This window comes from Phocoena sinus, chromosome 11 (assembly GCF_008692025.1).
Source record: "Phocoena sinus isolate mPhoSin1 chromosome 11, mPhoSin1.pri, whole genome shotgun sequence".
NCBI classification, from domain to species: domain Eukaryota; kingdom Metazoa; phylum Chordata; class Mammalia; order Artiodactyla; family Phocoenidae; genus Phocoena; species Phocoena sinus.
Genome location: NC_045773.1, coordinates 82,304,775 through 82,328,088, shown reverse-complemented (window position 1 = coordinate 82,328,088; position 23,314 = coordinate 82,304,775). Strand labels below are relative to the sequence as shown.

Here is a 23,314-nt window from a genome sequence, read left to right as displayed (position 1 = left end):
ACCAAACTTTATCCAGTGCCCAACACGAGAAATGAATAGCTGGCCATGAAGAAGAAAGAACCACACAGCTGGCCTAAGACAGCGTCAGGCCTACACTGAGAGCACAAAAGAGGAGCTGTCCGTTTGAGGATCCCAAGCCAGGACACATTTAATGGGGGAGGAAGTTTGAATGAAGAATTGTTTAGGTCAAGAATGAAATAGCATTTCAGTTAGAGAGAAGTCCCTTTAACAAAGACACAATTGTGAATGTCCATGATTTGTTTAAAGCCGTTTTATAGAATAACGATAGTTTTATCATTTAGTACTATTAAGTAGTCAACATTTCTGGAGGTACAGAATATTACTGATTAGATTCAATTCCATTTTAAGGGGTTCTTTAAAATGTCAGTCTTCTGACACATTTGCATACCTGATGCTCAACAAAGGTGTAATTCATCTGTTGGCCCATGACAGTGAGAAGCAAGAAGGTACTTAGGGTGCAATCATTGCTTGTAGAATTCTATGCACATTTCTAAGTATGGGGGAGTGGGCATTTGTAGAGTCTGACAAATTATTTTAAGATATATCTTAGAATACCAAAAGAAACTGCAGATAAAACAGAAACACATTTGTTTTTAGGATTTGATGTGTTTTTCAGAACTTTTATGTAAAAATCTGTCTAGAAAAGAGGCTAAGACTTCAGACCTCAAAACGCTTTTTTCATCTGTGTCGAAACTCTTGTTAGATGCTTTATATGTTTTGTCACTAACCATTTTTCTCTTAAGGTGGCATCATATTCTCTTTTCAAAAATTTCAGTGATGTCCTAGAGTCCAGAATCACTTAAAAAGTAGAAACAAACAAACAAAAAAAAGTAGAAACAGCTATTACAGTACTCAATTTAAAGTTTAAATTAGGGGGTTTTAGCTCTTTAATTTTTTCCCCTTACCTTCCTCTATTCTTCCTTTAGAATAGAGGTAAGAGCAAAAATGCAAGGGAAAATTGCAGGTTTACTAGGAGAAATGGTGAGTAGCAAGAATGATTCAATGCTAGAGGATTTAAACTCACCCCCATTGACCATGGGTCTCTGTCTTCAGTGCACTATCCATTGTCCCTCAAAGGTACTTGATAAATACTTCTACTTATGACCTTGAAATTAGAAAAGCCATTAGCCATTTAATGGTTCATTGTAAAAAAAAAATTGAGTGCCAACTCTATTCCAAGTGTGTCTGAGGTTGAAAACATAATTAAACCTCTCAGTAATTAGGCAAATCCAAAGGATATCTGAAAGGGCATGTATTTAAAGCTGTTGAATCTCCATCACTTGATTCAAACAGTTGGATAATGAGGCAAACCTCTGCTAGGCTGGGCTAGCTATCCACTGCTAATATCATGATTTGGACAAATATTCAGAGTCCTTAAATTACTCTTGGTATGTGTATTGGGCATGCTTCTCCGGTTATTATTCGACCTTCTACCTCTGTCCTCTTCTACAAGTACCCCGTTTTTCCCAAGCAAAGCTTAAGTCCTGAGTATTGGAAGATTCATCGGGTGTCAATTCAAGTTGGAATCACCCAGAGAAAAATACTTTTTTACCACGTTAAATCACTCAACAGGGTAGAAGTAGGCCCCGCTGGGATTCGAACCCAGGATTTCCTGTTTACTAGACAGGCGCTTTAACCAACTAAGCCACAGAGCCTCACTTGTTGGGGCATTTGGTTACATATCATTTGAACACAATTTTACACACCTCTGCTCTAATGAGTCTAGTAACTGGTTTACCAGGTGATTAAAAAATATATATATATTAAAAAAAGACACCTTGTCTCAGTCAAAACCAAGGAAAAAATGTTCTTTTGGAAGAATAAATACAGGGACTAGATTAAGATGACTATCTCCTCCTGGGAAATTGTTCCAGCGTGGACACCACTAAATTCACTAGATTTTAAACTCTGGCAGCAGGGGTCAAAGCCTTTTTCCCAAGAGAAAAAATGAAATGGCTTTCTACTAACCAGCATTTTGTTCAAACCACACCTGCTCTCTTCTCTGTTAGTGTGTTGAGGCGTTACTGGTCAAAGATTAGCACATGTCTGACACATGGTTGCTGGAAGAACTGTGTTTGTTGCACCTGTCAAATCATCCTTGGGATGGCAGCACTGATCTCTCCACTTCAGGAATGTTGACTTCTGATGGCTTACTACTGGGTTGGTCTCGTGCACTGTCCTCAAGGGAGAAGAGGCACCTTGCTCAAAGTTATACCTGCCCCTGGGTGCAGCTCAAATCCAGCCTCAGTTCAGAACATTACTGAAGGGCCATTTCAGGTTCAGATATCCCAATGAGATCAGCTGAGGCTGCTGTTACAACAGCAAGTTCAACTTCTGCCTCCTCCCAATCCTACTTCCCTCACCCTCTCACTGCTGTTGATTCTAAGAGTGTTCCCAGTAAAACTCCTGCACACAAATCACCATCTCAATGTCTGTTTTCCAGGGAACTGACCTATGACCAAAAGCAAGTGACTGTGGCCTACTATCAAAGTAAGTCTGAATGTGGCCAGATTTTCAAAAATCACTTAACCATACCAAGTACCCTAGTAAAACAGGAATGATAGATAGTACTAATAATATTCTGCTCTACAAACTTTCAAAATTTTCACCACGGAACAAAACAAATGAAGACACCTGCAAGTTGATTTGGAAGATGTACAAATTTAGTGAAAGGTGCTAAAGAACCAGAAGAATCATTTACATTTATGATATTAAAAGCAAAGGATTGAAATGGAAAGTTAGAAAATAAATGGCAAATTTAGCCAGTCAAAGGATATGATTCTCGTTTCTAGGGGGAAAAAACCCGTGAATACCAAATACTAAACACTTTATATAGTAGCAGTGCATATCCGAAAGGAAACTATGTAATATATATAGATATATATGCACACATGTACTTATAAATGGCGGGAGAGAGCATAAAGAAGGCTTTTTACAATGTACACAGGTCAATTAACTTCTGAAAAATACTACTACCCCTAACTTAACAGAAACAGTCGTGGTGGGAAGGAGGGAAGAAGTAGAACCCAGCAAAGAGAGCAGAGGGTGACTCAGGAATTAGCTGCTCTACTGGCCCCTTCCTGGGTTGACACCTGCCCGCAAGTGGATCAGGGTGCACTTCGGCCTGGAAAGGGTGCATTTCTCAGTTATGCCTCTCGAAGGAGGTTTCCCGCCTCTTTCCACTGAGTTGCCCAACTGGGGCCTCGGCTTCTCCTTCCCTTTCAGATCCCAACGTTCCTCTCAGGTCCAGATAACTGACCTGACCCCTGACACGTCCTGGCTTCGACATCCCTTGTCTTTGGTTCTACCCAAGGACATGGCCGGTCAGATGCTCTTGAGAAGCCATCCGCAAGGCTCTTTCCCTCCCGCGGACCCCAGCCACTCAAGTGTTCGATGACCAGCACTGCAGCACAAAGGCCGTGACTCCCCCGCGCGGAGAGGGAGGGCCGAAAGCACAGCTGAGGACTCAGGATCGCGGTGACCGCGGAAGGACCCCGGGGCCAGGCGGCCACAGGGTGCAGGTTCCCGGGTCCCGAGGCTTCCAAGAGGAGCTGACCTGCCTGAAATGGTCTCCAGGAGCAGAGAGGAATCTGGATCCCGCGCGCAGGAGCCGAGTCCTTCGAGGTCTGTGGCGGCTCAATGGTCAGTTCCGTGATCCACACGTCGCGGTCTCAGGAAGCCCTGACTGGGGACGTTGGCCTGAGTCTTCTCGGGCCAGAATCCGATGTTTGAGAAAGATTAAGTTTTCCCGGAAGAAGGACACTTCCTTGAAACAAAATAAGAAGCTTTTTCTTCCCTCCTCATCCATTTCCCCGGCCAAATAAGCAACTCTCTCTTCCCAATGTAAACTGCAAGACAATGCTGTTTAAGTATCATTGGTAATGTGAAGAAAATCAGCGTTGCCCCGGCCGGTTAGCTCAGATGGTCAGAGCGTGGTGCTAATAACGCCAAGGTCGTGGGTTCGATCCCCACACGGGCCAAGCTGGTTTGACATTTTCTGTCCCCCAAAAGAGTAAACCTACCCTAGAATGCTAGAGTTCTGTACCTGGCGTCCGAACTGCAAAGAGGAAGAGTCTCTGAACGCAGTAGGACTATCACATTTCCTTCTAACTTCCTTGCTAGGGAGTTCTAGAACCTTGCTTGGGTGGAGTAAACAGACACCCCCCCTGCCCGCCCCCCATAAGGCCTGGTACCTTTTCTAGGCTCCAGGCACTTCTCCAACTCACAAAGCTCAACAGTAGCGGAAACCTGCAGGTGAAAGGTACAACAGAGGGCCATTCTTTATTTCATTTTGTTTTGTTTTCCTGTAAGGAAACTATTTCTTGGAGAAAAAACTGGGTTATTTGATTGCTTCCTCCGAAAACAAATTGTAAAACCACCCATTCTTCATATTGCTCCCTCTGGGTCATTCTGTACTCCCCAGTTCCGTCTAAAGAAAACAAGATTTAAAAATAGAAAGAAAAATTGTCCAAAACTTAAGTAGAAAAAATGACAAAAGATCTTTGTTTTATACACTCTGCACATTTATACCAACATGAAAGGTATACATAACTTTAAACATTTTAAATTTTGTTTTTCTTGCATAAATAAGACAATCACACGTTTAAAAAAGGAGAAACTAAAAATAGATACATTGGAAAGTTTCGCTTCCATTCTTATCCTTCACCAGCCCTGTTTTCTCCATCACCTCGCATAGGTAAAGTCTGTCCTTAATTTTTCTTTTATCCTTATTGGTTTTCTTTATGCATATACAAGTAAACATGTATATTGATTGTTATTTTTTCTTGTTTATCCACACGAAAGATAGCATAATTATTTATTCACTGTTTTGCATTTGCATTTTTCTCTTAGTATATATTGGATGTCCCAAATTGCACTTTCAACTTTGTACACTGTCAAATCAGAGTTTATTTTAAAATAAGTTGGTCCTGCCAGCCAGAAGTTGACTGACTCTGCAAACTTCTTAACCATTGTACAAAGTGTAGGCTTTTCCAACCCAAGGAAGGAAATGATGGAGATGATATCCATAATTTTCTCTTATAATGTGAAATAAAGCACTTTCTTAAGCCATATAATGTTCAAAGAGGTTTGAATATGGGCTCCCAAGCTGCTCAATAATCAAATAAAATTAGGTATAATTTCAACAAATATTTATTGATCTCTCTCACTTTTCAGTATGGCAATTATTGTCCTTCATGAAAAGATATGAAGGAAATATAGCTAATCGACAAATTAGAGTACCAAAAATGTGTGCACATGAATATGATCTCTTTTTAAAAAAATACACTGCAACTAACTCTCAAATGATTCAGGGGGGAAAAAGTGAGTACATATGAAGAGAGAACAAAAAACCAAACAAATGTAGAAAATGTGTTAACAATTGCTGAAAATGGATATAGAGTATATAGGAATTCTTTGTATTATTTTTGCACTTCTTCTGTAAGTCTGACATTTTATATATATATATATATATATATATATAGAACCTTAAAAGTGTAAACTCATCCAGAATGTGTACACACATATATTAAAGGACATTCAACAAATGTGCTGACTAATAATTCCCTCCAGATGGTGGAATTTATGGACCATATTTATTTTCTTCTTTTTGTTTAGCCACACCTTCTAAATTTTCTACAATGAACCTTTATAAATAATTGTATAATATAAAAAGAAAAAAAACTTCAGAGTAAAACAAAGAGGGAGAAAAAAAATCAATCAGTCTCTAGGGTGTTTGCTCTCAATGTACCTCCTTTCCTTGTTGGGGAACCAAGAAGAGGAAGTGAATTACTAAATAATAGAGTAAAATTCCTAGAAAGAATTACCCTGCCATAATAATGCAGTGCACATGGCTGATGCTCAGAGTTCCTTATCTGGGATAGGAGTTTTCAGGTCTATGTTACATATTCAATATTAGTGGTGAGATTAATACTAATTGAAAATTGAAGCAATTAATACCCTGGGGTATAAATCAAGATGCTATGAATTTGGTTATTTGAATAGGAGGGTCCTCAGAATATAGTAATCCAGCAACAAAATGATGAACATGATTTTAAGAAGCAGTTTAGTGACTTAGTTAAAAGGAAGTTCTCTAGAGCTAAATGATGAGAATGCTGATTCTAAATTCTGTCCTTGGTTATTTGTAAAATGAGCATGGTTATAATACCCACCTCATAAGTTAGTTGTTATGTTTAAATATGTTAATTCATTTAAAACACATAAATAGTGTGTTTTATTTAGACATATGGTACATATGTCTAAATAGTAAATGTTGAAAAACCAGAACTGCAGTATAGCATAGCAATTCTGGGATCAACCTTAAAAAGCAGGTCTATTTTATTCTCACAACACTACATTCATTCCCAAATTCAATGTATATTCTTTTCCACCTGTCCTAAGAATCAGCTGACTTTTCTCACCTCAGATCTAGTTCCTCTTTTGTTCATGCAAAGTTTTGTTCATTACTATTTCCTGGGTTCATTTTAGAGCTTTTTCACGATGAGTTTTTTCCTAGCTCAGCCTCATTATCAAAGTCATATGCCCTTTGTTTATCACAAGCATTACATTTCCATTATTTCCTTGTGGAAGGAAGCTTTTAATTTTTGCTCAGGGATGGATGGATGGATTGCTTTAAATTAGTTGTTCTTTTAAAATACTGCTCTTATTCCTTCCAACCACGCATTCTTCTCATTCCCAAAGACTCTGCAGGTTGGAAGACTCTTTTCCCGTCTCTTATCCTTTACTGTGGTCTCAAAGATGCAAATACATCAAAGTCCTTACAATCGAATGTTTCAATTTGCCATTTTCATTACAAGTGGTTTTTGTACTTGTTACAAAAGAATTTTCATTGGTTCCAAGAAAGGATGTCCTGAAAGACAAGGTTCATTCTTTACCAACACAGAGCTTTCTTCTTTATTTTCTCTTTCAACGAAAAGTGGGCCCAGTGGAGATACGACTGATGAAATTCCTGTTAATGGTATAGAAATTCCACGAAGTCAACGCTGTTAAAAATATTAACGAAGAGCCCCAATGGGTATGCAGGCCTGTTAGCTCAGTTGGCTAGAGCGTGGCGCTAATAGCGCCAAGGTCGTGGGTTCGATCCCCATACAGGCCATGCCTTTGATGCCCCCGTGGCAACCTCCGGCAGTTTTCTTTGCTCATGATTCAAAAGGAAATCATAACTTCTTACAGTCATGAAAGCTTGATTATGACCATTTAGATCCATTCCTTACCTCTGAACTGATAATAGCCAGCAAGGGAACGCCTTTGCTCACTGGTTTAAACCTAAATTTGTAAATTAATCGCCTATAAAGGCTCAGGACATACATATTTATCATAGACTAATCATGAATTGCCCCTGGAACTTAAAATGGGGGTAGAATCTCCTGAGTTATCCAGTTTATGTGCATGAGTAGTGCATATCTGAACAAAATCAGAATTATATTAAGAAGGAAAAAGGGTGAAATGGATACGAGGTAGCAACTGTGACCAGTAGTATAGACTGGCTTCCTCTACACCTCTGCCACCCCGTTGTAGTGTGCCTTCAATACACTGGGACTGCAGCACTAAAAGCTACATTTCTCAGACCTCCTTGTCACTAGGATTCCCTGTGTCACGTAGCTTTGGCTGAGCAGACGTACTCGTGCGGGACTTTGGAGAAATGAATACTGTGAGATAAAGTCTGGATAGCTCTTCTGGCATATGTCAGTCTAAATAAAGAGGTAAACTGAGGCAAGTTAAAAGGACCAGAAATTGAATTTATTTGGGAATAGCGGAGGAATTGCAATTCAAGAAATGCATCAGGTAGCAAGCCACGGATGGGTCTGTTGAGGGTTTGGGGTGGCTGTATTTACGGGCAAGGAGTGTAAAGGGGGGGAAGTCCAGCCAGATTAGTGGCTATCCATGGATCAGGAGATAAGTCTCTGTCTTCTGTAAATCAGGCATTTAGGGGAAATCAGTCCCTCAGTTCTTATCTTCCATTTTTCTGAGGGTGCATGTGTGAGATTCTCTATTTCATATCCTCTGGTTCAATTTTAGATTGAAATCCTTTCACACGTGCGTGGTTGTTGGGATATTTTAGTTTACCTGCAGCTACTGTCTAGGATTTTGTGGAACCAGAAGTGGCAGCAGTAAGATTTCTACCGAGGCATTTTCATGGCTGGGTGCTTCTGAAAGTGTAGTATCCACACTTGATTCTGGTCTCCAAGAAACTCTGTAAACTCATAAGAAATCCCTTTTAATTTTACTTAATTAGAGTGGATTCTATTTTCTGAAACTGAGAACACTGATTAGCTATCAACATTGCCTGCTGCAGTTGTGGTAAAGATAAATGGTGGGAAATAAAGGCCAAAAAAATCCAGTTAAAAAAGCTGTGGTCCATATTTGAGGTAAAGTAAAACTTAAAGGAGTTTAGGCAATTGATGGAGTATAAGAGAAGGCCTTGACATTGGGAACACTGTGAATGACTTCTGACTTTTTAGCTGGCTTTTGCACAGTGAGGCTTACCCATCATAGATCAGCCTACAAATCCTACTCCTTCATGGAGCTTGATCGTTTTACTCATCTATCTGATTGACAGACACCAGATTTCTCTCTTTTCGTTCCTGTGCTGTCCCACAGCCATGATAATCTTTTCTCTTTACCCATTCCACTGATTATGATCCTTGTTTCTCTTTTTATATCTCTATGCTTGTCCACATTCCTTGATTTTCTTTTTGCCCCACTACTCCATCCTAGTATCATTACCCACCATTACCACTATCTGAGATACCTTCCCATTCCTACCTCTTTCCTACTGTCCTACTCTTTCATTCACATAAACTTCATACTCAGGTATGAGCTTTCCCAAGACAGCTTTCCCAGACCAGGCCTGTTGGAAGTTTGTCGCCAAACCTTTGATGATAACATAATGCTTCAGATGATCCATGTCTATGGAATTGGTAACATATGGACCTTAGATACTTTTATCTAAGAGATATCTAAGAGACATCTTTTAGCTAAGAGATATCTTTTAGCTAAGAGAGTTCTCCCTCAAGCCCCTCCTTGTTACTCAGCTGTGACCTCAACAGGTTTCCAATCTGTGCACAAAATAGGCAAAGAGTTTGCTTTTATGGAACTTTCATTCTAGTGGGAGAGACAAACAAGTAAACAAATGAAGGATCAAGATAATTCTGAGTAGTGGTAGGTGTATTATACTTATGAGACAATAAGACAGGGTGGTATGATGGAGAAGACTGGGTGGAAAACTATTTTAGATGGGGTGGCCAGGGAAGGGCATTCTGCAGAGGTCACTTTCAAGCTGATAAGGGAATGTGGAAAAAGTCAGCCATGAATGATTTGAGGCAAAGCACTGGAAGAGAAGGCACAGCAACTCCAAAGGCCCTAAAACCAAGTGACCTTGCAATGCCGTAGGGACAGATGGCCAGTGTGGCTGAAGAAAGCTGGTAAGGGAAAGGATCTAGTACTCTGGCTTTCCCTGCTCATATAAATCTTGGAACAATCTCTAGTTTCAGGTGGTCCAGCTGCAAAGTCTGCTGTTGTGAGGTAGGTTTGCTGATCTGTGGGCTTTGCCATTAGGAAATAGACTGAAGCTGGTGAAGGGTGGAAGAGTATGTTGGCCCCAAATATGCCATTTTGTCATAAGGATTATTTTGAGCTAAAGGCAGTTGAAAAATAGCAGCTATAAGAAGAACACTCTAATTTTCCTTCCTTTTCTTTAAAGTAGGAGATAAAATTTCCATGTGAAAGATGTCTTCCTTATATTCTGAGAAAAGTAACATTCCTATTATTAAGGGTGGAAAGCTTAGGCTGAGGGAAATCTTTACAAATTAACCCTTATCTCCCTAGTCAGTTCACCCAATTAACTATCCTAGCTCAAGCCCCTTTGCCTTGTCATGGTTTCATAATGTTACTACTCTTTTTCTGATTCAGTATATATGCATCAACTCTTAACTGCTTCTTTGGGTCTTCATTTCCTTATGAGGGCTCCCATATCACAAAAACTTAAATACATTTGTATATTTTTCTCCTCTTAATCTGTCTTTTGTTACAGGGGACCTAGCTGAGAATTTCGAAGGGTAGAGGGAAAGATTATTTTCCCTCCCCTACACTGGAGTGAGTGACTTGAGTTTTCTGATGTGTGCATTCTTAAAAGTCCCTGGGAAACAAAATCTCAGGTTTCTTCTACAAATACATGAAAAGGAGAAAGAGAGAAACTATAGTTTCAAAAAACTTGAGACATATATGTCCAATGAATTGTTTGTAAAACACATAGATATGATATATATATCTTGTATATATGTATGATTTTTATAATATATATTATAGAATATATTTACAAAATATATAAAACTGGTGAAATTTGAACAATGATTCGACACTTGATCTTATTTTTGTTATTATTTTTAGATGTGATAAGGATATTGTGATTATGTTTTTCAAAAGCATCCTTATCTTTTAGAGATACTTTAGTTTCAGTATTGTGTCAGTCATATAGGAGCTAAGCAGAAGGAAAAATCAGTAATACTGATTTTCTATTTAACATACTGTACTCATTACGGATTTTTTGCATTAATTTTCATTTTAAAAATATTGCTTTAAAATATTATTTGTGTCTATTGCTAAGCTTTTTGGCAGCCTCTTAAATTTGTGCCCGAGGCAAGTGTCTAACTCGTTTCATCTTAGTCTAGGCTGTGTTAAATTTACCAATGACACGTGTCTGAGATTTACCTCAAACAATGTCTCTGGAGGAATGAGGGTTGGGTTATATGTTAATAAGATTGCCGTGAGTTGATCATTGTTGAAGGTGTGAGATATGAATATCGAATTCATTGTACTATTCTATCTTTGCATATATCCTTTTGAAGTTTTTCCCAAATTATTTCTCTGTCAAACCTTCCCAGCACATTTAGAAGGCAGGGCCTAGGACCGAGTTAAAGGCACGTGAAGCTTTAACAGCTAGAAATAACCACAGAGACGCAGAAACCTCCCAGGTTCCTAGAGCGGACCTGGAAATGACGTCAGTGGAGGTAAACCATCCTTTATTCAACCCCAGGGCGTAAGAGTTCGCCGTTTTGTGTTCTGGGCAGTAGGCCTCCGCGAACTCTGGAACAAACACCCTGAATCTCGTGCCCAGGCAGCACCGCTTGGTTCTTCCAGGAGGCTCGAGAAGGGCTAGGCTCCGGAGCCTCCAATCTGACAAAGGTGGGACTTGGGCAAATATCGAGAGGCCTAAGTCTGGGACTAAAGTTGGCCCCCATGGCGCACATTCTTGCTTAGAAGCAGCAGATTGCAAAAATCAGGAGGTGTCGGGGCGGGCGGGGAATGAAGGCAAGTAAGCTCCGGCGCTTCGCCTCCGGACCCCAACACAGCCTCCTCCGCGGATTTGGGAGCGGAACGGAGTCGACGACTCTGCAGAGACGCCTCTGGCCAGAGAGCAGATGGTACAGGCCTGCACACTCGCCATCAATACGGTCCATCTGGAAGCGGCCTGGCCTAGCGGATGGTAATAGGTAACGAGTCACTATTTATGGGTGTGGTTATGAGGGGCGGACGCATGCAGGGAGGCATTCAGGCTCTTGAGCGGCAGGTGCTGGAGAGTGCACATGCTCTGGGTAATAATACTTGGTGGAAAACTGTTACCCGCAAGGCAGAAATGTTGCGACTGTGTTGAGTGCAGTTTGATGATTCTGGGAATCAAGTAAATATGAGCTGTGTAATGGTAAAGGGGGGGGGGTGTTCGTCATCAGACAGTACGTCTCCACAGCCAGCCTGCCTTCACTTTAGAACCACCTAGAGAGCTTTTAAATTTCCTAGGTAGTGCTAGTGTGCAGCGGGTGATAATAACCACTGAGGTGCTGTCAGGTCCAAGAAGTGCATCTCACTCTTTACTCTTCTGGGCGGAAACCATTCTTCTGACACTGTCTAGTCGAAGCATTGGGGCCTAACTAGCACTTAATTTGTGTGTAGAGGTTCTCCGAATGAAGTTTATCAGCAGGGTCCAACACTTGGATAATACAGAGTAGAAGAAGACAGTTCTCACTTTATGCTGTCTAATCTGAGGCACTCAGCAATATTTTTCTATGTTTAAGCAGATATTTCTTCAACAAAAAGAAAGAAAAGCAAGATCATTGTTTAGTATAAGAATCAGGGATGTTTGAAGATATGGTTGAGGATGTATTTGCCCTCAGGTTTCATCCTTGTGGTGGCATGTGTCAGAATTTCTTTTCTTTTTAAGGCTGAATATTATTCTATTGTGTGTATGTACCACATTTTGTATATCCATTTATTCATTGGTGGGCACTTGGATTGCTTCCACCTTTTGGATTGTGAATAATGCTGCTATTGCACATGGGTGTACAAACATTTCTATGAGACCCTGCTTTCAGTTCTTTGGGGTATGTACCCACAAGTGGAATGGCTAGATCATATAATTCTATTTTTAATTTTTTGAGAAACCTTCATATTGTATTCCATAGCGGCTGCTCCATTTTACAATTCCACCAACAGTATGCAAGGATTCCAATTTCTTCTCCTCCTTGCCAACACTTGTTATTTTCTGAGTTTTTTGATAGTAGCCATCCTCATGGGTGTGAGGTGGTAGTATCATTGTGGGTTTGATTTGCATATGCCTAATGATTAGCGATGTTAAGCATCTTTTCCTGTGCTTATTGGCCATTTGTATATCTTCCTTGGTGAAATGTTCAAGTTATTTTTCCATTTTCTAATCAAGTTGGTTTTTTTTGTTGTGATTTTTTTATTTTTAATTGAAGAACCTCCTTCATCTGCTGTTCTTTGCAGGGATGGTAGATAAAAGAGATCAGAAATAAGTCTTGAATCATGTTCAATTCTTCTGGCTTTTTTTTTTTTTTTACTATATGTGTGTAGAGAAGGTAACACTTAAAAAATGAATTCTTGTTTTCCAGATGGGCAAGGTGAAGACAGAATTCCCAGGCAGCAGGATGGTAAACAGTGCAGATCTGAGAAACAACCTGCTGACCTCTGGTAACGTGTATAGCAACAGCAGGTAAGTCTGGAGAGAAAGAGTTTTATAGATCATGTAGGAGACTTAGACATGCATCTTGTAGCCCAGTGCTGTCCAGTAGAACTTTGCATAATGGTGGAAATGTCCTGCATCGGTGTTGTCCACCATGGTAGTCACTGGCTACCTGTGGCTATTGGACGCTTGAAATGTGGCTAGTACTATTGAATTTATTTTATTGAATGTTTATTAATTTTATTAGCTCCATATGGCTAGTGATCACCATATTGGACAGTACAACTCTAGGCAGTGGTTTTAAATGAGAAGTAGCATAACCAGATTTATATCTTAGAAAGATTACTTTATAGTCAGAATGTGGAGAATGTGCTGGACAGGCACAAGACCCCAAGCAGTAAAATCAGTTAACAGACTTTTGAAATAATCTAGGGAAGTGTGTATAAACTTTAGCCACCTCCTCAGTTAACAGCCCTTTATTCTCTTTTTTTTTTCCATGTATTTGTTAGGTTGTTTATATGATTAGAACCCCAAAGAACAAGTAACAGTGGTTTAAGTAGGATAGGAAATTTATTTATCATGTGAATGTCCTGCTGAAAGTCAAGTCAGAAATTTCTGGAAGCTCTTCTCCAAAAAGTTCTCCAGTGGCCTGTGCTTTTCTTGCTGCTCTGCGATCTCCAGAGCACTATCCTTGTCCACATGGGCAAAACCAAATCACAGCCTATAGGAAAGGGAAGGAAAATATTGTGACCAAGCAACTTCCTTTTAAGCAACATGACAGAATGAAAGTTGCCCACAACACTTTTGCTCACACTCTGTGTTAAGCTAAAACTTGGGACATTCTTTCTGACATCAGAGGGGCCATATATTTAGGAAAGTGTTTGTAAGTATGAAAAGCATGGGAAAAAAAAAAAAAAAAAGCATGGGCAAATTTTCGGCCACAGCTCAGCCTTTATATAATCGTGTCCTTGCATGGAGAAAGAAGGAAGTGGTCTTTGAATGTGAGGAATAAGAGAAAACTTTTGTACAACATCAGAGAATCCTTGCTGTACTAGTCTGCTAGGGCTGTGGTAACAAAATACCACACCTGGATGACTTAACCAACAGAAATATATTGTCTCACAATTCTGGAGTCTGGAAGTCCAAAATCATAGTGTCAGCAGGGTTGATTCCCTCTGAAGGGCAGTGAGGGAAAGATCTGTTTCAGGCCTTTCTACGCTTGTAGATGGCCATCCTTTCTCTATGTCTCTTCACATTGTCTTCCCTCTGTGTGTGTCACTGTGTTCATCTTTCCTCTTTTTATAAAGACACCAGTCATATTAGATTAGGGCCCACCCTAATGACCTCACTTTACCTTTTCCTCATTTTATTTTTTTAAAGACCCTGTCTCCAAATAAGGGTCACATTCTGAGGTACTGAGGGATAGAACCTAAATGTTTGAATTTGGGGGTAATACAACTCAACCCATAATACCTAATAAATATCCGACCAGAGTTCACATGTCATTTGACACCAGGAATCCATATTCCTTAAGGAAACCATTCATAATAACATTTAACATGGTTTTATGGCAACCCCAAATAAGTTTGTCAACTGCTGCTCTGTTTTGATAGTTAAAGCAGAGGTGCCCAAAGTGCAGACTTCAGTGTTTTAAACAGTTAGAAAAGAAATAAATCCAGTCCTGCCTGTCTTCTTTAAATAGTCATCCAGTTTCTTCTGTCAGGGAACCTAAATCTCCAGTTATTAATGCCAGCCTGAAATTCAGGACAGAAGAACTTAATTCTTAAGTTAATGCTCCTTGTTCTGCAACTTTATATAAACGAAACAGGAAGAAAATACACGAAGAAGCCTTTTTTAAAGAAGTATATGATATATTTGGGAAGTCACATTAAAACACAGGCACACCGCAAGAACTACCCTGTAGGACTACTTATAAACAGGTATTTAAATAACATAAGCGGCATTTACAAGTTCAGTAGAATCTTTTAAAAAAGGAAGAGAGAGAGCATTAAGAGGCTTCCATGCTCTCAGGTTTTTCGATTTCATGTGATGGCTGAGATGGAGCATGCAGAGGAGTAGACATCCTTTTTGTTAAAATATTTGGATGCTTGAGTCAAGAAATGTGGGCTTGAGAGCCATATTTTTTTGATCTTTAAATATCTAATGAAAGCTGTGGACTGACTCCTCAAAAAAATACACATACATTTGATATTTTGCATGAGTTTCTGTGTGTTCATGGATACCCTTTAGGCAGATGCTGTATATTATTTATCTTAAACTCCTTTCTCCTTTGATTTCCTCCACCATGGTAGCTAGAAAGCCAAAATCCTTCCCTTTCTTCTCTCTTGTAGTTGGGGTGGGATGTGAGCTGGGTCTGACCACTGAGATTCAAGTGAAAGTCGCGCGTGGGGGACTTCTGGAAACATTTTTAAAATGCGAGTGACTTCTCTAAAAAAATAAAATATAAAGGGAGGGGCTGTGACTTGGCTGGCATGCTCCGTCAACTCTTTACCCTATATCCTTTGCTCTTCTCTCTCCCTGTCTGGAATTCAGACAAGATTCCTGGAGGAACAGCAACTATTATAAGTCTGTGATGATAAAAGCCACGGAACAAAGACAATTGAGCAAAGAAGACAGAGGGAGCCTCAGAACTTCATGACATTCTTGAACAGTGGTGCCAGCCCTGGACGATTGACCTCAGGACCTCTTGCTAAATGACATATACTAACTCCTTTCTGTTTAACCCACTGGAGTAGAATTTTCTTTTGCAGTGAATCCAATCCTAACTGATAGGCTAATATGTATTAGCACCTGTTGTGGGCCAGTGGAGTTCTAAGAATGTTTATGTACTAACGTTTTTAATCCTCACAATGAATGACTTTATGAGATAGACCAAAGGTTCTCAAAGTGTGGTCCCTGAGCCAGTAGATTTAGCATCACCTGGAAACTTGTTAGAAATGCAGATTTGGGGGCCTGACCCCAGACCTCCTGAAGCAGAATCTCTGGGAGTGGGGCCCAGCAGTCTGTTTTAACAAACCCTCCAGGCGATTCTGATGTATGCTGAAGTTTGACAACTTTATCTCTGTAGATAGGGTATTGTTGTTGTCCCCATTTTACAGATAAGTAGACTGAGCTGAATTTAAGTCACTTGCCCAATGTCACACAACCAGCAAGACTGACTCCTAAGTCTGTGTTTGTAGCCACTATGTTACACATGTTAAGAACTCCTGCTCTAAAGTAGTAGTCTTCAAAATTTGAAAGCATGCTCCTCTGAAAAATTATGTACCCCCCTGCACAATTTTAGATCAACATCTAAAAATTTCACATAAGTTCAAACAGTTGTAAAGAATCTGATATCCAGTACATTGTAAATTGTGCCATTTCAAAATGTGTTCCATCACTCTTCTAAATGAATCTAAATACCATAGTGATTATTTTTTAAATGGACTATCATCTATTTAAAAAAATAAGCTTTCTCTAACATTTGAAATTTTACATCTTCTCTTTTGTATTTGAACTCGTATTTTCATTCCCCTACCCCACAAAAATACATTCTATTGTAACATGGCTGTTTTTGATCTACTCTGCTGTGCTCTACCCCAGGCTAACTGGTTCATATGTCAGCTCATCTCAATTTGTTCTCAATTCTTTACCAGGAGCTTGAAATGACAAACTGAAACATTATTTAAATCTCCAACCTCCCCTTCTTTATCTTCTTATTCCCCTGCAGCTGAAAATGTCAAATAGCCTAGGGGAAGAATGCTCTATGGGCAGTAAAATGTATTAAAAGAAAATCTAATCAGAAAATCTTAGCACTGTCATAAGTATATACATAGAGGGAAATAGATAAATTTAAAAATGGATACAAGGATATGTAGAAATTAATAAATGACACAGTTGATATTTCAATTCAGTAGGTAGGCAAAATTGATTTTAAAATAAATTGTGATGCTATAACTAACTTTGCCTATTGGAGAAAACAAAGATGGACATTTACCTCTCAGCCAGTAATAAATCAAGTTCCAGATAGATTAGTGAGTTAAATACAAAATAATAAAACATGTAGTTGCAAATAATTAGAGAACTCAGAAGAAAAATATTTACTTGGAAACTATTGCATAAGAAAAGTTTGAGCAACAAAGGCTTAATAAAAATATGCTTCGATGAAAGCCTACAAAATCATAATAAGCTATCTTAAGTCAGATGTACACAAATGAGAAATTCATAGAAGAAAAAATCCACCTGAAAATTGGAAATGAATGAGTCTGAGAATGAGATGATAGTGAGGGGGCTGCTTTGGTCTATCACTTCATTGTTTTAACCAAGGACAGTGTCTTCATGCTATCTTAATTCCTTAGTCTATGAATTGCCAAATATTTTGATGCTCTTACACACTGCTTTCCAGTGGTCTTCTAAAATGTTTCTTAATAAATTTAAATCATTCTAAAGAATGTAATTGCCAGTATATGGTAAGATTTGAACATTAAAAGAGTCCAATCCATCATTGATTTTTTTCCATTGGAACCTAAGAGCAATTTGATATACCCTAGCATCCTTTAAAAATGTACTTGGTATACTTTTATTTAACAGTCAAAAAATGTTCATGAGTTATTTTTCTCTTTCAAAGGCATTTCTGTTCTATAGCTGTCATGGAATTTTATCCCCATATATTGCATTTTTTATGCTTAAAGGCTGTGACTGATTATTATACTACTCCGAAACAGAAAAATATATTAAAAATGAGATATGATATTTAGTTATTTCCAATGAGTGTCTTCGTATTTTAAGAATCTCCCCCCCCCCCCAGTTTGAGTTGTTTTCAAGTTTAATAGTAACGTGATCAATAAAAAGTATCTCAGAGTATTTTTGAGAAGTATTTAGTATATGAAGAGTAAAATTGTATTTGAACCTAATGAAAGGGACAGGACTTTTTCCCCCAAGTTAGCTCATGTGTCTGCGGATGAAAATTTCTAGGAGCTGGAATGGGAAAGCTTCCGTAGAAGTAGCAGAATTATCAGAAATTTGCAGAGAGGAGATGGATAACCAGGTAAACCTCAGGTCCACACCGAGATTTGAACTCGGATCAGCTGGATTCAGAGTCCAGAGTGCTAACCATTACACCATGGGGCTCTGTCCTCGCTTAGTGTTTGCTAAATTCTTTGATGATATAGTTCTTCCTCCCTAAGTCCCTTTATCTGGTTATCTGAAAGGTATAAGCACATTTTGCTTTTCTTCCTCTAGGATTAAGTCATGGACGCTTACCTGTCACATGCCTGCATCCATCCCACAGAGTGCTCGGTTTTGTGACAAGTGTTCGGTACTATTACTTCACCCAAGGCTCACAATCGCCCTGTGAGATGGGAGGCATTATCGCTGTTTTACAGGTGAAAAAACTGAGGCAGAGACCTGGTGTCTTTCATCCTACTTTATTGGATCCTGTTGCTTTCACGAAAATTCGCCTTTTTCTAGGGTGATAATCTTTCTCTTTTACGGACGCGTTATGGAAAGATTTACCAAAGTAGCAGAGGAGACATTGGTGTTTAAGAAAAAACTGAAATAAGCATGCTTGGAAGACGCGGCTGGAGGAAGGATCCCTGCAGTCCCGGGAACACAACTCAGCGTTGGGGGGCGGTGGGGGGGAAGCAGGAAGGAGAAGCGCTCGGGAGTTTTCCTAGGACCGAGTCCAGCCCCACGGCCCTCCTGCTCCCCTTTCACCAACGGGAAATATGAGCAGAGGAGACTCCCAAAAGGACACAAAGAAAATTCCCGCCCCGCCTGTCACATCTATTTCCCGCACACACATAGGCGCCCACACTTCGTGAAAACCCACAAGACAAATCAGTTTCTGTGATGGGTCTTGGTGAATGTTCTGAGTCGCATCCTAATCCAGTATCTTCACAAACGCCTTGCGCTGGCTTTTCGCTGGCTCAGAGCGCGACGATATCCTGCGCAAGTTTAGGAGTGAGTGCCTAGCAAATTCTTTAGTGGTATAGGGGAGTCCAGTTTTGCTCCAAGTATTTTTCCAGGATTTCAGATTTTAAGCGAAGATAACGCTGGAGGCGGGCTTCGAGGACGGCTCGCCCTCTTGTGGACACAGACTATAAAGCGCAAGCCCTCCCTCCCCGCCCCAAACAAAACCCCACCAAATACCCCCAAACAAACCAACAAAAAACTCCACAACCCTATAAGTATCCCTGTAAACACCAGGCTTCTTGCAGGATTCCCTTGCAGAAGGATTTTTCCAGGGTGGCTTTTACTGGAAAAATCTTAAATTGGTTCTTTTCTGGAAAGCTGGGTTGGGAGTTTTCCTCAAGCTTAGAACAGGTGGAGAATGGCCAAGGACCGTTCATTTTTTGCATAGAGTGGGTAGGAAACCCTCAGGAGAGAGGGTAAACATCCTCCACTGGAGATTCTAAACTGTCGAAACCTGGCAGATTCAAGAAAAATGTCGTTACAAAGGAGATGCTTTTACACCTGTGCGGGGAAAGCCAGGTAGATTCCTCTTCCCTCGGCATAACCGGTCAGCGACGAATACACCAGTTCAATTACATTTTCCAACGCCACAGGGAAGAATAGTCCCAATGGCCTTGACCCTGCGCGGTTCCCGATATGTTAACAAAAGTGCACCACGTGCAGGAAGGTGCCTGTGACTTGTGCAGCAGTGGCTCCCCGTCTAGCAGAGAAAAGCATCTGTACTTCTCCAGGGCCACATCCTACAGCTTTCCCAGACTCTTGCCCCCAGGCAAACTGTGATGAGAGCAGCAAATGAAACCCTTCTGAGTAGGGGACAAATAAGTGCAGCGTTCAGAGGTTAAGGTCTGTCTCTTTCCTGCACCCTCAGAAAGGGAAAAAGAAAACCTTCAGCCTAAATCCTAGCTTTCTGTGCAGCGCTCAAAAATCTTCAGCTGAAGGACAAATGTGTAATTAGTGCTTTCCAGAGGCTAAGCCCATGGCAGGCACTGGCTTCCCTACAACCAATCGGTAACCGAAACTAGGCACATACAGACTTCAGGAAGACAGGGCAAGAATGTAGTCAAAGGAGACTTTCTTTTCAAACTCTCATTCAAAAGTGCAAAATTCAGTGCTCCAATTACACATCCCCCCACCTAACTTTAGCTACCGCTGTGGTCTCATTAAGATAGAGTCATGGTTGACATTCACCTTCAGGGAGGCTTCTGCTCCAGTCTTGGGCAAAGACTTGTTCTTAGAGTCACTGTAGACTTGGGATCATTGAAGGAAAAGAGTGAAAAGAAATCTGGGAAGAAGTGGAGCAGACAGATTTGGAACCAAGCGTGGACATGAACTGTCCTGGGTTCTGGGATGATCAAACCAGATTAGGTGAAAACTTTATGCACTCAGCAACTTGTTTGTTGTTTTGTTGGCCATGCATCTTGTGGGATCTCAGTTCCCCAAACAGGGAAAGCCCGGAATCCTAACCACTAGGAACCAGGGAACTCCCTGCACTCAGCAAGTATTTTTGAACTCCTAACAGTAAACAGGGACTCTGACTGAGAACTGAAAGGTGAACAAGGCCACAGTACTGGTCTCTCCCCTAGGAGACCTTGCTGTCTAGAGCAAGAGGGAGGGCTTATCAAACAAGCAATTAAAAACCTGAGGTGGTAGGAGAAGGGGACATTCCGGTGCTGAGGAAACAGATGGGGCACGAAAGCCTAGAGGAAGGGAGTCAATGAAGTCCTCAGTAAGAAGGGCTGAAAGGGCTAAGTTAGTATTTGAGGAATGAGTAGAGAATCAGACCTCATAACATGAGGGGAAATGGGAGGGCAAAAAAGTTTTGCTGGTAGAAAATGTGGAGAGGAAAAAAAAAAGGAAGAATAGAAATAATTTTATCGTGGCTTGTGACTAGAAGCTAATTTGGAGGTAAGTGTGTGACAGGAACGGTGACAAATGAGGTTGGAGATGTGGGCAGGTTAGGGCAGCAGTCATTAAAATGTGGAAAGCTGCCCGAGCAAAGTGAAAAGAACTTGTCCTGTCTTAGGATTCTCGAAGGTGACAACAAGGGCTGCTCACTCATGGGTTGCTACCTGCAGTTTGAAGAACTGTAGCACACGGGGTCAACGTAATCGAAGTGCAGAAGTATTACTAACATAAGTCTAAGAAAGAATCTAAGGAATTTCCAGCTAAGATGGGACGAGGTGGCCTGAAAGTGGTTAAGGCCCGGGACTGCTAATCCATCGTGCTCTGCCTGTGTGGGCTCGGATGCCACCCTCTGAGAAAGCTCAGTGAAGAGCAAAGCCCTTGCGAGGGAAAGCAGCTTCTAATCAGATATTTATCACGTCTCAGTTTAGACTTCCTTTTCCAGTTTTTGGGTAATGTGGCCATTCTTTTAAAAACAGAAAGTCCGTTTGCATGCGTACATAGATTCTTTTCTAGGAATAAAGCGAGGGGAGACAGTCGAGAGACAGCCCCTCTGCTCCCGGACCTGGGCACAGGTAACAGGGTTGGCGGCTGCTCCCCGCGGCGCTGGTTTCTGCATATAGCTTCGCTCCAGCAGCCGGTGGGCTCCGATTTCCGAAGCTTGACCAAGATACTATTGCTCATGATGACTGACGTGTGGTGGGCTGGATTACAGGGGGAAATGCTGGTTTTAAGGGACGAGATTGCAGAAATAAAAATGAAAATGAGAACATTCAGCAAGGTCCCACCGAGATTTGAACTCGGATCGCTGGATTCAAAGTCCAGAGTGCTAACCATTACACCATGGGGCCGACAAGGAATAACTTTGGAAAGGTAGCTCTTGTGACAAATATCCATCTTTTAGGCACTGGATCCCAACTAGTAAATTTTAAACAACGTGTTTCCCCCACCCCACCAACAAAACTGTACCGCCCCCTGGAGGGGCATTTTGAAAACGTGTGGGTGTTTTGGTTGTCTCAATGGCTCAGGGCACAACTGGCATTGACAGAACAGGGCCAGAGATGCTGGAAGTCCAGCTGTGCTCAGGACAGTCCTATACCCAAGAATTATCGTTAGGACTGCACAACTTTTATAAAACGACATTTTCATCTGGGTTTTCAGGGACCTTTTCTAAGGGTGAAATCCCTGCTTCCACCTTTGTACCTCCCACTTAATCATCTTATATACAACTGGCAATGCTGTGTGGGACCTGGTTAGGATTTTGACTTTTATCCTGAGATGGGAAGTCACAGCTTCTGGTTAAGTGTCCTGGGAGACTCACTTTTGGAATATATGAGAAGTCTGAACATTCTGGGCCACCACACAGTTATGAAGCCAGACCACATAAAAGTGCTCTGGCAGACAGTCCCAGCCCACAGCCAGTGTCAGTTGCCAGACATGTGGGTGAAGATGCTTCCAGACGATTCCAGCCCTCAGCGGCTGTCCCAAGAATCACAAGTCAGTGACCCTCCACCTGGGGCCCCAGACATCTTGGAGCAGACAGCCATTCCTGCTGTGCTCTGCCCTAATTCCTGATCACAGAATCCATGAATATAATAAAATGTTTTGTTCCACCAAGCTTGGGCTGCTTATTATGCAGTAACAGTAACCTGAACAACTCTAGAAACAGGAATTTTCCTGATCTACTCCCTTAGTTTTACCCAGTAGGACTGTCCCCATTTTTTTGCCACTATAAGTAATGCTTTAGTGAACGTCAGTGTCTTCTTATGGGGCTATTTAAGTTTGTCATATGTTTTCAAAAATGATGATTGTTTACAAAATTGTTGGGCTTGCGTGGGGCTTTGTGAGAGTGGGATGATTAGAGATAAGAAGACTCCCCTAAAGACACCATCTAAGTGCTATGTACGGTTATTATATTAAGCTGTAAAAAAAACATTGGTTGGGGTGTCATTCATTGAGTGTACATTCCAGGCTCTGCACTTGGTGCTGGGGTATGGCTGAGAACAAGACTCGTTTGTTGGAATTCACCTCTTTCCGGATGGTTTTGCAATAATACTGTTTGCTTTCCTGGATCTAGAGCCTTGCAGAGGTGGCACCATCTCGTCTTGCTTTGCAGGGCATTTTTTTCAGCAGCTATTTAGAAAACATGCAGGCTGCCAAGGCTCTGTGCAGAAATTAAGTTGGACTAAGAGAAAAAGACACAAGAAGCTCAAAACTGCTCACCCCATAGCTCCCTTTCCCCAGCCACAACGGCCTCTTGCAGTTCCCAGAACACACTAAGTACCTGACTTGGTTACTTGTTCCTTTTGCCTGGAACAGATTTCCCCAGGTAGTGACTCAGCACTTTATGCCAGTGACTCCTCCACAACGCCTTGTCTGCATACCCTACTTAAAATTGAGATCCCCAACTTCCTATCCCCTTTC

At 40.9% G+C, this 23,314-nt stretch overlaps 1 long non-coding RNA gene and 4 other non-coding genes across 5 annotated transcripts; 3 read left to right on the top strand and 2 right to left on the bottom strand.

Moving 5' to 3' along the window:
* Positions 1-1,602: 1,602 nt before the first annotated feature.
* Positions 1,603-1,676, bottom strand: TRNAT-AGU. The gene has a single exon. It is a non-coding gene; the product is annotated as a tRNA-Thr (tRNA).
* A 2,251-nt stretch (positions 1,677-3,927) lies between these two features.
* TRNAI-AAU lies at positions 3,928-4,001 on the top strand. The gene has a single exon. It is a non-coding gene; the product is annotated as a tRNA-Ile (tRNA).
* A 3,060-nt stretch (positions 4,002-7,061) lies between these two features.
* Positions 7,062-7,135, top strand: TRNAI-AAU. Its single transcript has one exon. It is a non-coding gene; the product is annotated as a tRNA-Ile (tRNA).
* Positions 7,136-11,024: 3,889 nt separating this feature from the next.
* On the top strand, positions 11,025-17,775 carry LOC116762443. The gene is made up of 3 exons (XR_004352257.1): positions 11,025-11,531; positions 12,945-13,045; positions 15,569-17,775. It is a non-coding gene; the product is annotated as an uncharacterized LOC116762443 (long non-coding RNA).
* A 3,894-nt stretch (positions 17,776-21,669) lies between these two features.
* On the bottom strand, positions 21,670-21,741 carry TRNAQ-UUG. Its single transcript has one exon. It is a non-coding gene; the product is annotated as a tRNA-Gln (tRNA).
* Positions 21,742-23,314: the final 1,573 nt, after the last annotated feature.